The sequence below is a fragment of the Eriocheir sinensis genome, chromosome 5 (genome assembly GCF_024679095.1).
Source record: "Eriocheir sinensis breed Jianghai 21 chromosome 5, ASM2467909v1, whole genome shotgun sequence".
NCBI classification, from domain to species: Eukaryota; Metazoa; Arthropoda; class Malacostraca; order Decapoda; family Varunidae; genus Eriocheir; species Eriocheir sinensis.
In genome coordinates this window covers 3,977,586-3,991,607 of record NC_066513.1, presented here as the reverse complement: position 1 = coordinate 3,991,607, position 14,022 = coordinate 3,977,586, and the positions used below count along the sequence as shown (strand labels likewise).

Genomic DNA, 14,022 nt, shown 5'->3' with positions numbered 1-14,022 from the left:
CATCCGCCTCCCCAAGCCCATCTAATCTCCTGAATGCAGTAATCCTAACCCATCCAGCTACCACACGGCCCATTCCACTCGTTATCTACCCCGTATCCCACCTACTACTTGCTACCAAATCTTTTCATCCATAAACTTATCTAACCTCTTTTTGAACACATTTAAACTACTGCTGAATACTACCTCCCCTGGCAATGCATTCCAGAAATCAACCACCCTATGGCTAAAGAAATATTTTTGTAAATCCAACCTACACCCTTGTTTCCTAATTTTCCTATTATGACCCATAGTCCTGTTTCCCTCCTCTTGTATAATGAAACTATCCACATCTAAGTAATCGCAATCTGAAAACATTTTATATAGCTCTATCATATCCCCCCTTAGACATCTCCTCTCAAATGAAAACATATTTAGCTCTTTTAACCCCTCCCTATACTCCAGGCACCTCATTGCTGGTATCATCCTAGTTGCTCTTCTCTGAACGGCTTCTAACAAATTTACATCCTGCCTATAATGTGGTGACCAAGCTTGTATACAATACTCTAAGTGAGGTCTAACACATGCATTATATAAACTATCTATTAGCTCCTTGCTTTTATAACTAACATTACTATTTATAAACCCTAGGATCCTATTTGCCCTATTTCTAGCTTGTAAACACTTGTAATATATATACAGTCGTCCCTCAAATAGTACGGGGGTTAGGGACCCAGGAACCCTGTACTATTCGAAAATCCGTATAAAATTAGTTCCCCCCTTAAAAACACTCCTGGGCTGCGTTTGAGAGAGGAAATCGGGACTCTCAGAACATCCCAAGTGATCTCAGACGCGTGACACGGCAGCACAAGTTGCCAACTCGGCACGTCCGCTGGCTCCCGGCTTTGAGAGGTGGAGCACCTTCGTGCTGTGATGACGTCATCAGCAGATATGGCAGCCCAAACAAACACATATAAGTGTTTCCATTGCATTTCACCTCTCTGTGCCACAATAACCACTGCAGCTTCCTTTTCATCTTCTGTTGTAAGGAGTTCATCAGTCAGGACAGCTAGTAATGCATGTTAAACGTCGCCAGGAAGATCAGCGTACGCCATTTTACTACGAGTGAGACGCCATTACAATAACAACGACGAGGTTTAGTAAAAGGACAGCCTTTATCTCCACCCTTGCAGCACTCTTGGAGCACTGGCAGTTACTTCGGCAAGAATTTCTTTTTCACTATGATTTTCAGGGTGTTTGCCCTGAGGTAGTAAGCCGTTTCAAAAGCTGTAGTTGGGACCGAAAGGGACAACTACCTCCCGAACTAAAACCAAGACCCAAGATGATAGATACAGCGAACACTGCTCTCATTCACGTGGTATGCTCTCCCTACGGCAAAGTAACTCATCCCAAAATGTAACTTCTCCCAAATCTGAATTCTTCTCCAAGGTGAACACCTATCTTGAACGCATTGGGGTGCTTTCAGCAGGTGTTTTGGTAGAACAGTGTTGCCACTCATGCCATGGCTACTTGGTGCGACAAGCGGGAAATTTAAAAATCCTAAAAAAAAATCTTCCATGACAATCCGTATAAAACCGAAACCGTACTATTGGAAACCGTATTGTTTGAGGGACGACTGTATATATATATATATTTATATATATATATATATATATATATATATATATATATATATATATATATATATATATATATATATATATATATATATATATATATATATATATATATATATATATATATATATATATATATATATATATATATATATATATATATATATATATATATATATATATATATATATATATATATATATATATATATATATATATATATATATATATATATATATATATATATATATATATATATATATATATATATATATATATATATATATATATATATATATATATATATATATATATATATATATATATATATATATATATGAATGTATACATTATGTGGTATATATATATGTATGATCATATATCAATAGCCAGAAAGTTTTGTGCTTGTGGCCGTGGGAACAGATGCTTGACTCACACTAAATCAGCAAATGATGACAAATCATCCCAAGTCAGCTCCAGAAGGATCATACTTCCAGTGAACGAGCAACGCACGTATATACCACTCGCCTGAGCAACCAGGAGAGACGAACCTGGGGCGCGGGCGCGAACACGTCCGCTCCTGGAGCGTTGAGTGTGGCTCGCTTTCGTTTTGTGTGCTACTGACCGCTCACATAAACTTTGTAAATATTGTGTAAAATTGTCAATACCATTTTTAAACATAACGCCTAAAAATTGGGTGCACCTTTGCCCCAGCAAATCCAGTATTTGAATAACTCAAAACACATCAAAATCTCTCAGAGGAAATAGTTCAGTCTAAAATTAGTAAGTGTGCATAAAATGAATCTTTACAGCTATGGGTTGGTAGGTCAGCACTAGGTAAGCTACAGGTAGGTAAAGCAGCACTGAGTAAGCTATGGTTAGGTAGGTCAACAGTAGGTAAGCTATGGGTAGGTAAGCCAGCACTAGGTAAGCTATGGGCAGGTAAGCAAGCACTGGGTAAGCTATAGTTAGGTAGGTCAGCACTAGGTAAGCTACAGGTAGGTAAAGCAGCACTGGGTAAGCTATGGTTAGGTAGGTCAACAGTAGGTTAGCTATGGGTAGGTAAGCCAGCACTAGGTGAGCTATGGGTAGGAAAGCTGTCAGTAAGTAAGGCAGCACTAGGTAAGCTGTCAGCACTAGGTAAGCTATGGGCATAGCTGGGCACGATAACAGAAAACCTTATTCCCGATAACCGATAACTGATAATGAAAAACCTTAACGGCGATAACCGATATTCGTTAACTAGAGACACAAATATAGGCGATAACCGATAACCGATACCCGATATAAATCCACAATTCTGATACTAGCTAGCAATAAGTTCAATAGGCGAAAACGATACTATATTGATATTTCAGATAGAACAACATTGATGAATTCAAATTTTCATTATCTGTATTTTAGGAAACTTACAAAACCTTAAAACCACACGTTGACACGTACATATGGACGTTAATACTAGAAATGCCTGAACCGGTGTTGTGTTGTTTGGCGTCCCCACCGTTAAAAATTGTTTACAAACACTGGTCTCTCGTGAACGGTGCATGCTCAGACCAGCAAGCGTAGACCTGTACAGTCTCACAAAGCTTTTAAACCACAATTAAGAGTTGCTGGAAGGCTGAATCAAACATATAGTACAACTACCACCATCCTCGCTGTTTCTAGAACGACACTCTGTACGAGTTGTATTTATATGTACAGAGTGTACGTCGTTCTAGAAACAGCAAGGATAGTGGTACTGTATGTTTGATTCAGCTTTCCAGCAACTCTTAATGTGTTAAAAAAACATTGTGAGACTGTACAGGTCTACACTTAATGGTCTGAGCATGCGCAGTTCACACAAAAGCGCCAGCTTTTGACGATGGGACACCAAATAACACAACACCGGGTGCCTTCAATACCATGACATGCTCACAAACGAATACGGAATATCAAATTTGAGGCAGTGAATAATCATTTTTGGGGCAAAGTTAAATGATTTTTCTCTATGATATATTGATTTTTGAGTAGCATAAAAAAAATAACCTAGTGTATTAATTTTCATGACCTAAGTATGAAATCTCATCACCGAAGATATTTCATACCCCGAAGTTTTTTCATACAACACCGGGCCACGCATGCGCAGTAAGGAGACAACATTTTTTTTCTGAGAGGCGGAAAAAAAGTAGCGATTATCGCTAGTTTGGTTACAAAAGTAACGAAGATACCGATATATATTTAAATAAGTAGCGGATGGTCGATAATCCGATTTTGTTATCAGCGATAAAGTATCGCGATAACTTATCGCGATAACGCCCAGCTATGGCTATGGGTAGGTAAGCTGTCAGAAGGTAAGGTAAAATTCTAGTGATTGCCCATACTCCCCCCTCCCCCCCATACAAGCCTGGGGACCTGGTGGGAACACGGGGTTTCGGGTGGGGGACACGAAATCCGTCGCAATCGCATATTTTTTTAGTGGGGGGGGGGATAAAAACTCCTTAGATCTAGGGAAATTCTCTACATTTAGGGATTTTTCCTCCCTCCACCACTAAAATGAGCGTTTGCGACGAATTTAGTGTTTCCCATATGGAAACCACGCACTCACTGGATCCCCAAGCTTGTTTTGGGAGAGAAGCATAGTGTACCCACCAAACGATGCTCACCTCACCATCTGGCATGGCACCGGAGGCCATCTGCGCTCACATAAACCGCCTACACCACACTCAATCCCTCTCTCTCTAGTAGGTTCTCACCTCATCGCAAGGTTTCTGTCCTCCAAGTAGAGTCCGTGGCACCAAACACAGTGTATCTTCACTGTTTATCACTGACACAAGCAAAACCACCAGCTAGCCGTGATCCATCCAACGCCGCGCCTTAAACAGTACTACGGGTTCTAGAGCAAGTGAAGGCTCTCGAACCTCCTGCCCGAGCTGTTCGAACACGTGAATCCTTGCTGACCGCATTTTGAATCTGCTTCACGGGTTCATATTCCCAGTATACAAGGTGATTGTGGATACTGACTCCGCGCCTCCAGAATATGATAATACGCCTCCATATATCATAGTTAAAAAAACAAAATACATGTCCCTCAGCCATAATATGAAGCCGGAAGTACTTAAAAGTAAAAAAGAATCTGAATTAATCCCCTTTCCCCAACGATCTTGGGGGACCCGTGGGAAGTTGGAGTATTTGGGTGGGGGAGCATACTTAAATTACTCCAACCGAACTTTACGACCTGCTAAAGGGGGGGCTTTGCCCCCCTCGACCTCCCTGCTAACCAAGGGGGGACTGCACCCCCCCTGGACCCCTCCCCCTCTTAAAGTACCCCAACCGAACTTTACGACCTAACAGCTGACTGAGGGACATTGAACACAAGTAACCTGTGTTCAAACCTGCTTCACGCGTTCGTACGAGATACCAAACCTGCTTCATGTGTTCGTACGTGCTACCAGTAAGTGGTCGTATATGACGGTTGCAAGATTCCTATGACGTAAATTACTTTAAGTTTAGATGCTTCATTATGACCTTAATACTCTAACAGGGGGCTTGGCCCCACCCTCGAACCCCCCTTTGGTATGGAGAGTGAGTGAAATTGCGTGGTTTCCATACGTTGTAAAAAATTCCAGAATGTATGAAATTTCCCTACATCTAAGTAATTGCAAGGAATTTCCCTACATCTAGGGTATTTTTCAACCCCCCATAACTCAAAAACTATGCATTTGCAACGCATTTCATGTTTACCACCACATTCCCCGAAGTCTCAATGGCCCCCAAGCCACTTTTGGTTGCGAGGGGTGAGTATGGGCAAACACTAGAATAATACCGAAGGTAAGCCAGCATTAGGTAAGCTATGGGTAGGTAAGCTGTCATTAAAGCAGCACTAGTAGGTAAGCTACGGGTAGGTGGGCTGTCAGTAAGTCAGCACTAGGTAAGGTAGGCTAAGCTGTCAGTAGGTAAGCCAGCACTATGGGTGGGTAAGCTGTCAGTAGGTAGCCCAGCACTATGGGTAGGTAAGTTGTCAGTAGGTAGGCCAGCACTATGAGTGGGTAAGCTGTCAGTAGGTAAGCCAGCACTATGGGTGGGTAAGCTGTCAGTAGGTAAGCCAGCACTATGGGTGGGTAAGCTGTCAGTAGGTAGGCCAGCACTATGGGTGGGTAAGCTGTCAGTAGGTAAGCCAGCACTATGGGTGGGTAAGCTGTCAGTAGGTAGGCCAGCACTATGGGTGGGTAAGCTGTCAGTAGGTAAGCCAGCACTATGGGTGGGTAAGCTGTCAGTAGGTAAGCCAGCACTATGGGTAGGTAAGCTGTCAGTAGGTAGGCCAGCACTATGGGTGGGTAAGCTGTCAGTAGGTAAGCCAGCACTATGGGTGGGTAAGCTGTCAGTAGGTAGGCTAGCAATATGGGTAGGTAAGCTGTCAGTAGGTAGGCCAGCACTATGGGTATGTAAGCTGTCAGTAGGTAGGCCAGCACTATGGGTGGGTAAGCTGTCAGTAGGTAAGCCAGCACTATGGGTAGGTAAGCTGTCAGTAGGTAGGCCAGCACTATGGGTGGGTAAGCTGTCAGTAGGTAAGCCAGCACTATGGGTGGGTAAGCTGTCAGTAGGTAGGCCAGCACTATGGGTAGGTAAGCTGTCAGTAGGTAGGCTATCAATATGGGTAGGTAAGCTGTCAGTAGGTAGGCCAGCACTATGGGTGGGTAAGCTGTCAGTAGGTAAGCCAGCACTATGGGTAGGTAAGCTGTCAGTAGGTAGGCCAGCACAATGGGTAGGTAAGCTGTCAGTAGGTAGGCCAGCACAATGGGTAGGTAAGCTGTCAGTAGGTAAGCTGAGTAGGTAGGCTAAGCTGTCAGTAGGTAGGCCAGCACTATGGGTGGGTAAGCTGTCAGTAGGTAAGCCAGCACTATGGGTGGGTGTCAGTAGGTAGGCCAGCCCAAGGTAAGGTGTCAGTAGGTAGGCCAGCCCAAGGTAAGGTGTCAGTAGGTAGGCCAGCCCAAGATAAGGTGTCAGTAGGTAGGCCAGCCCAAGATAAGGTGTCAGTAGGTAGGCCAGCCCAAGGTAAGGTGTCAGTAGGTAGGCCAGCCCAAGGTAAGGTGTCAGTAGGTAGGCCAGCCCAAGATAAGGTGTCAGTAGGTAGGCCAGCCCAAGGTAAGGTGTCAGTAGGTAGGCCAGCCCAAGATAAGGTGTCAGTAGGTGAGCCAGCCAAAGATAAGGTGTCAGTAGGTAGGCCAGCCCAAGGTAAGGTGTCAGTAGGTAGGCCAGCCCAAGGTAAGGTGTCAGTAGGTAGGCCAGCCCAAGGTAAGGTGTCAGTAGGTAGGCCAGCCCAAGGTAAGGTGTCAGTAGGTAGGCCAGCCCAAGGTAAGGTGTCAGTAGGTAGGCCAGCCCAAGATAAGGTGTCAGTAGGTAGGCCAGCCCAAGGTAAGGTGTCAGTAGGTAGGCCAGCCCAAGGTAAGGTGTCAGTAGGTTTCAGTAGGTAGGCCAGCCCAAGGTAAGGTGTCAGTAGGTAGGCCAGCCCAAGGTAAGGTGTCAGTAGGTAGGCCAGCCCAAGGTAAGGTGTCAGTAGGTAGGCCAGCCCAAGGTAAGGTGTCAGTAGGTAGGCCAGCCCAAGGTAAGGTGTCAGTAGGTAGGCCAGCCCAAGGTAAGGTGTCAGTAGGTAAGGGCGCTATACAACTTACCTATGCACTCACGCACGTAGTATCCGGCCCTGACCATCATGCCTTGCACCCTTGCGGAGGACTATCGCTACTATTCTTACTATTACTACTACTGTGTTATCGTGTACAATAAAATAAAATCAACTTCTTTTGGCCCCGAACGTCACAATCAATAGACTCTCCATGGCGGTGTTGCGAGAAATACCTCCCGTAGAAATAAGTTGCTGTCCTGCACACCACGCATGCGCACTAGGGGATACACAGCTGGAAAAACCTTTGAATTTAACTTGAATGGAATGATAGGAGGAATAATTAGGCCAATGAATAGAGATTATAGGATAGGGTAAATCTCACACCAACAGACCAAGCAAGCAAGGACTGAGTGAACATCAAAGTAGGATAATTTTCCCAAATCTGCCCTGTTAGTTTGTCATAAAGCCTTCTCTTGATTAAAAGTGATGCTCTGATATCCGTCATGTGTTGGATCTATAACAGGACAATTAAACGATAGCGGTGAGTGATATATAAAAAAGAGAGCAAGTTGGACCTCTTTCTGCGAGTTATTTTGCGGTTGCGAGCTAATTCCTACAACAGCAGCCACCCAGCAGACGACGCTCGGTTTGGTCTTGGTCTTGAGCGGGAAGGGAATGAACTGCTATAGAGTCCCTTGATAGATAGAGTTCCGACAACCTTAGATTTGGACGCCATTATTGGCCCTGTTTTCGCCGGGCTTTTCAAACGCTAGCACACGCTCTCTTTCGTATTTCTGTTTTACAGCCATACGGGACGTCCAATGAAACTGAGCACACTTGTGTCAGACCTGCACACCTTCCTCTAACAGCCAGCAACTAGGGAGCTAGCAGCCAGCGAACTCTGCGAAAGTAAATAAGAGACATTTTGTGTCTACACCAACAGGTATCGCCAACCCACCATTACGCCCTTATACTTTACTATAATTTGGTCACCAGCCGTTATAATGTGCCGTAAGGTGACAGGAGATTATTATTAGCCTTACGATCAGCCACTGTCTCAGTATAGGCACTCAGTAACCCACGTAGCCTGTGATATATGCGTGTCACGGCGGGCTGCTGACGACCTTGAGAGGCGGCAGCGCTGAGAGGGTACGGAAAGACTTCACACAAGTCTGGGTGCTTCTTTTTGAGCAAATACAATCTAAATAAATAATGTGTTAACTTTTAGAGTGAGTTGGGTGTGATTCTAGAGTTTAACCAAGACAAGTATGGCTCACCAAAAGCTAGCTTATGTTCATTAAACTCTTGTAACACGTCCAGTCTATTAGACTGTGGCCTTGATGAGACTGTGAAATATCCACTGTGAGTCTGTAATAATTAACAGCGAGAGCCCTGTGGGAGAGATCACATCCAATAATTTTGGCCATAAGGGCCACGGCTTCCCTCATCAGCTTCGATGGCTGGACCTGAGGTGAACGATTGTTTCAGTCCTTGTAGCTGTGCCTCTCTCACAGTGAGTTCCAATTTTCCCTAGACAGTACAAAGGGAGGGCGGTTATGGCAGAAAGACACACACAATGGCAGTGTGTGTGTCTTGCTGTCATAACCGATGGTTTCCTCCCAAGACGACTGACTGTTAGCACACCTCTGTCTGTCTTCTCAGCGGCCTTGCAGTTAATTAATACACTTTGTATCCCCTCTGTGGCATGTTGCTACAGCCGAAGGCTAGGCAGCAAGGCATTGTTACATTGAAAAGCAGCCGAATCCGCATCCAAAATAGGTAAAATTACGTTTTTATTACCTCAGTTCAAAGTCGGCGCGGTGCTCGAAGTGCCAAAAATGGCGCCCAGCACCCTTATACACAGGGCCGCCTATGTCGGGACTCTCTCTATAAAGGGACTCTAAACTGCTAGAGAGTCACGGGTCCCACTTTAATTGCCAGTCCAGGATTTCCCCAGATAGATGTCAAAATTTCCCGAAATTGGTCACAATTTCCCCAGAATCGTACAACCCTGCCTTAATGTGTGCCAGCTCATTTTACTTGTTATTCCTGCTATTTATCATAAAATGCATAAAACAGTATATATTTTTATAATGAAAGTACCTAGGAACACTTAAATAAATGTTTGCTCAAAAATATAATTTTCTATCTCCATTAGATCATCACAAATCAGCATATCAGTGACATCTTTTAGCAAAACTATGTATACCAATATACTTTGTAGATATAGGAAAAAAATATGCCTATTTGGACACTAGAAAAAGAAAAACAGTACTATGATATAGCAACAGTTTACATATTACGCCTAAATTGAAAAAGAAGTGAGAAATATATAATCACATTGTAATAAGACATTACCTAGGTAAGAAATTATTGTTTGATAATTTGGCTTTATGCTTTGGTGAGAAAAAAATAAAATACTGGCCTTATTCCACTGACTATCATCTTCATCCATCACATAATGGGTGTAACATATAGATTAACTATATGCTTTGGTAAGAAAAAATAAAATACTGGTCTTATTCACAGAATGGGTCTACATGTAGATTATCCCTTTATTGACTTGTAATGACATTATGATACATATCATCTGAGTAACCCTGGATTTAATATGGTAAACTATGTTATTTTTGCAGTGGTGTTCCCCAAGGGTCGGTAATTGGTCCCTTGATTTTTCTCATCTACATCAATCATGTTAATTGTTTCAGAACTAAATTGTAAGTTTTGCTTATTTGCTGATGATCTAAAATTATACCTAGCTACTACAATTTCTAAGTCTAACCATTTCATTTCTCACAGTATTTTGCAGAGACATTAACACTCTTTACAACACAAGCAGTTCTTGGGGTTTATCTTTCTCAGTTGGTAAATGTGCCAGAATTAACTTTTGTAGGAATTTCCTTGATGTTCCTGTTCCTTTACCATAGTGTTGTGCTGGAAGCTTCCCCCAGCGTCTATGGGCCTCTAGAAGGCTCCGGAAAGAACGAGCAGGGGGGCGGGGAGCAAAGCCTCGTCCGCGCCCCGTGGGGCGCGGCCAGGCGCCAGGCGGGAAGTGTTGCGAACTCGCATATATTTTTGCTACATGTTCTTGTATGATCTAAAATATAATAATATAAACTGTAACATTCTAGACTGTACTGTTCTGGATATATATAGGAGAAGAGGGCGAGAGAGTCCCAGTCCCAGTCATAGTAAGCTAGTGGTAAGTGAAGAGTCGAGTGAAGTGTACTACTAAGGAGGAATATTAAACTACAGAAACTGTGTAAAGTGTTTACATATCTCCCTCCCACGGAGTCTCCTGACGGCGACACGGAACCCAAGTACACGTCCGGCATAACAATATCTTATAGGAAACCAAGCCTTACAAGATGTAGATAACTATAAAGATCTTGGAGTCAGGGTGGATTCCTCCCTAAAGTTTCACTTGCATGTGAGAGAAATCACTGGCAAGGCTGGAGGCATTGGTTACAGTATTCTAAAGGGTATCCTTTGCAGATCTCCTGATTTCATGAAGGAAGTTTTCATCTCTCATTTTCGCTCTATCTTGGACTTTTCCTCTGTGGTTTGGTTCACTGGTTATACAGGAGACATTAGGCTTTTAGAAAATGTTTAGAGGAGGTGGACCAAGAAAATTGCTGGTTTTCATGATCTTCCATATAGTGAACGCGTCTCGCTAGATTGAGTCTTTACTCCATTAAAGGAAGGTTGATCAGAGCTGATCTTATTATGGTGTTCAACATTCTGAAAGGGTTTTGTCCTAATCTTGGTCACCTCTTTGTTAGAAATCACAACAGAGACACAAGAGGCCACTCCTTCAAGCTTTTTGTTCCTCGTTACAACACTGATGTTCGAGCTCGTTTCTTCTCAGTGCGGGTCATTAGCATTTGGAATAATTTACCCGAATCAGTTGTCATAGTGAATTCTGTTAATGCTTTTAGACGGCATCTCGACACTTCTCTTGATCAAATTTTGTATGATTTTGATTGACTTTGGGTTGTTAAGTATCACTTTGAATTGTAAAATTATGTCCTGTGCTGTTTCTCCACTCGGGATTGCCAACCTGACTGCATTGTCTTGGCACTTGCTCAAGAGTATTATGGCATTGGTTTGTGTGGTCTTGGTGATGCCACATTAGCCAACCATCAGATCATCTAAAGGATAATCTACTTGCTGTCTTGGTTGGAGGCGTCCCTTGATTCCAGATGGGGTTCTCCCCATCTAATAAGAAATTTCACTGAGCAATGATAACTTGAAAGGCACTAGAAATTTAAGGTTTGACTGCTGTACTCCAAATCATATTATCAACTATTAATACGTACGAGGGGAAGCCAAAGCAGTCAAAGGGTAGGCCTACAGGAATAATATGGTGTGTAGATCATAAAATATTTTAATATGATTAGCAGTAGTAAATTTTTATATAATTTACGCCAAAAAAATCATGGACTCCACAAATTTAGACTTTTATAATACTGATCCAAGATTTCCCTAGTTTCCCTAGATTTGTCACTAAAATTGATGAAATTTCCCAATCTAGTAATTTCCCCCAAAAGTGGGAGCCTTGTAGAGAGTGTTGAAGAAGAGATGAGAGGACTAATTAATAGAAGACAAAAAGGGTGGAAATAAGAGGAGGCACAATAACAAACGACGAAATAAGAAAAGAAGTTAGAGCATGGGGCACAAAAATGTGGAAACAAGAAATGCAAGAAAAAGCAACCCTGAAAATATATAGAACCAGGATAGAAGAGATGGGAGGACAAGAGGAAGTGTACGACAACAGTGAAGCATCAGCCATCCTCTTCAACTGTAGAACAAATAACATGAAGCTGAGAGATAGAAAAAGATTTAACGAGAGTACGGCGTGCATCATATGTGGAGAAGAGCTGGAGGACCTCTGGGGCGGTATACACAAACGTTCTTAGCATCGCTAAGTGCACTTAACGGCAAAGAATCGTTAAGTTTAATTTCTACTTAAAATGGCGCCGAGCGGCTAAGCGTTGGAGCTGCCGCACTAAAAGCGGGCGAAAAATTTAGGCGGGGAGGGGGCTCCCATAGCACCGTTAGAAAGGCATAAGTATTGCAACATGGCGGATTACAGCGGGAGGAAAGGCATCACCTCCGAGCATATCGGCCTCGTCAAGACGAATTGGAGGCGTGTAATGATTTGAAACTCATCCTGAAATATCTGTGGACTGTGCTGACCGTGCTGAGATGAGTGGTTCGGCGAGGCGGACCTTGGAAACACCTACATGGCCATCACGACTGAAGTGGTGTTCGCCGACAGGTGGAATGCACGTGCAACCTTCACAGACTGACAGATTGAGTGATAACAGACACTGGAGACCCTCCAAGCGATGGCTGGTGACCGCCTGCCACCATTCACAGGCTGTCACACAAGGAGCCCTGGGAGTAACCTTGCTGGAAGCCCCGCGGGCCGCAGTGTGTGGCTGGCGTTATACAGTCCCCAGCCATCGCCTGGAGACATCAGTGTCTGTTATCACTCACCTTAGGTAGTCTGTGAAGGTTCAGTCATCACAGGTGCACGTGTATCTTACCTGTGATCATTGCAACACCGGCAGCCACAGACTCCTGCCCAAGGAACGAACACAGGTGAGCCAATATTTTACCTCGCCAGACTTATCCTTTAGAATGCTCAACTCTTTTAACCTAACACACCTGTTAATCTTGTGACTGACTTCAACAAACGTTTCCCACCAACCTTACCCAACCCAAAACAATACCTATTTGGGTCACTAGTGTCTGTTATTTCATTTTTACTTGACTAACCTCCCAGCGGCGATAAACCAAACCTAATCATATTAACCTAACCTGGGTAAATTTATCATTGACATATAGTTATTTCGGTCAAGATTCGTTTTAGGTCCGTGCCAGTATCTCATTACCTAGCTTATGAAACATCAGTATCTCTTCATATATCTTTTCTACAAACCTTCAACAGTCATGGAAACGCTTTGAAAATCCAATTTAAGGACTTTTTTTTTTACTCTTGAAAATAGGGGATAATGTTTACGAAAGCGCGTCGCCTCCTCTGCTGGCCGTGGCGACGCTGCAGCGGGTGTTGCGAGAAATACCTCCTCGCTGAAATAAGTAACATATACATGAGGGGGGGGTCCAGGGGGGGGGGCTACGCCCCCCCTGGTTAGAAGGGGGGGTCGAGGGGGGCGCAACCCCCTCGTTAGTAGGTCGTAAAGTTCGGTTGGAGTAGTTTAAATATGTTCCCCGACCCTAAGCCCTCTGCGAGGTATTTTGCGGCTGCGGCAGCTGCAGCGTCGCCGCGGCCAGCAGAGGAGGCGATGCGCTTTCGTAAACATTATCCCCTATTTTCAAGAGTAAAAAAAAAGTCCTTGAATTGGATTTTCAAAGCGTTTCCATGACTGTTGAAGGTTTGTAGAAAATATATATGAAGAGATAGTGATGTTTCATAAAGTAGATTATGAGATACTGGCACGGACCTAATACGAATCTTTACCGTTATTTCAACTTAATCTGTTATTTAAGATAGCCAGTTTTAACCAAATCAACTATTATTTAGAAAAGTTGACATAAGTCGGGAGCTCGTGATTAGACAAATAGATAGACTTTAAAGTCACTAAGGCGCCAGGGCCAGATGAACTTTTCCCCAGGGTAATAAAAGAATGTGAAACTGAAATAAGTGGGCAGTTAACAGAAGTATTTAGGAAGTCACTAGACACAGGGGTGGTGCCTGTTTCATGGAGGCAGGCACACGTTATTCCAATATTTAAGAAGGGAGACAAATCTTCTATGGAGAACTATAGGCTGATTAGTTTGACG

At 43.3% G+C, this 14,022-nt stretch overlaps 2 protein-coding genes across 3 annotated transcripts in view; one reads left to right on the top strand and one right to left on the bottom strand.

Moving 5' to 3' along the window:
• Positions 1–7,454, bottom strand: part of LOC126983631 (ankyrin repeat and IBR domain-containing protein 1-like) — a 109,300-nt gene extending 101,846 nt beyond the window's left edge. For both annotated transcript variants that reach the window (XM_050836508.1, XM_050836511.1), the window contains exon 1: positions 7,262–7,454. The gene's annotated coding sequence lies outside the window, so the exon portion shown is untranslated. The remainder of the gene's footprint in view (positions 1–7,261) is intronic.
• Positions 7,455–12,298: 4,844 nt separating this feature from the next.
• Positions 12,299–14,022, top strand: part of LOC126983599 (bestrophin-2-like) — a 184,831-nt gene continuing 183,107 nt past the window's right edge. The window contains exon 1 of the mRNA XM_050836477.1: positions 12,299–12,819. The gene's annotated coding sequence lies outside the window, so the exon portion shown is untranslated. The remainder of the gene's footprint in view (positions 12,820–14,022) is intronic.